The 710-nt window shown below is 32.3% G+C and overlaps 1 long non-coding RNA gene across 1 annotated transcript in view; it reads left to right on the plus strand.

Annotated features, from left to right (window-relative positions):
* The window catches only part of LOC128248681 (uncharacterized), a 6,686-nt gene that overhangs the window by 972 nt on the left and 5,004 nt on the right, over positions 1-710 (plus strand). The window lies entirely within an intron of this gene.

Genomic DNA, 710 nt, shown 5'->3' on the forward strand with positions numbered 1-710 from the left:
TATATATATTATTTATATTATTATATGATTGAACTCCATGCATCCATTTCCAAGTAAGTTTTATCTATCTATCTATCTATCTATTTATCTATCTATCTTTCTCTCTCTCTCTCTCTGTATATATATATATGTATGTATGTATGTATGGATGGATGAATGGATGGATGTATGTTTAAATATATGTGTGAAAAGAGAAAAAGAGAAGGGGATGAGCGCACCAGCGCACATGTGGGCATAAATGAATTCATAAGTCTTCAGACGCGTAAATAATTTGCACTCTACCATCCGTTATTGAGTACTCCTTCCTTAGTTCATAATTTCAACGTGTACATTGTATTATGTATATATAGAGAGAGGGTAGAGAGTGTCAGACAGAAAGACTGATACAAGGCTATATACAAATGTATGGATATATTAGTGAGATTTTATGCACGCATACATATGTGCATGTGTACATGGGGGCATATCTTTGGTAGTGTGCATGCGTGTGTCTGTGTTTATTGATTTTTTTCTCGTGGTATAAATAGCTTTTTTTGTGAGTTGCATAACCTATATAGTACTGGGTAAACATCAACTCGTCTTTCATCGCTGTGAACTTCCAGTTATCTTTACATTTTTAGGTCAATCTCAGTAAAAGGAGTTTGTTCTAAAAAAACTATATTCAAGATTTTTTTTTTTTTTCACCAATAAAAAAACGATCAAACCTTTTA

This window comes from Octopus bimaculoides, chromosome 1 (genome assembly GCF_001194135.2).
Source record: "Octopus bimaculoides isolate UCB-OBI-ISO-001 chromosome 1, ASM119413v2, whole genome shotgun sequence".
In the NCBI taxonomy this organism is placed as follows: domain Eukaryota; kingdom Metazoa; phylum Mollusca; class Cephalopoda; order Octopoda; family Octopodidae; genus Octopus; species Octopus bimaculoides.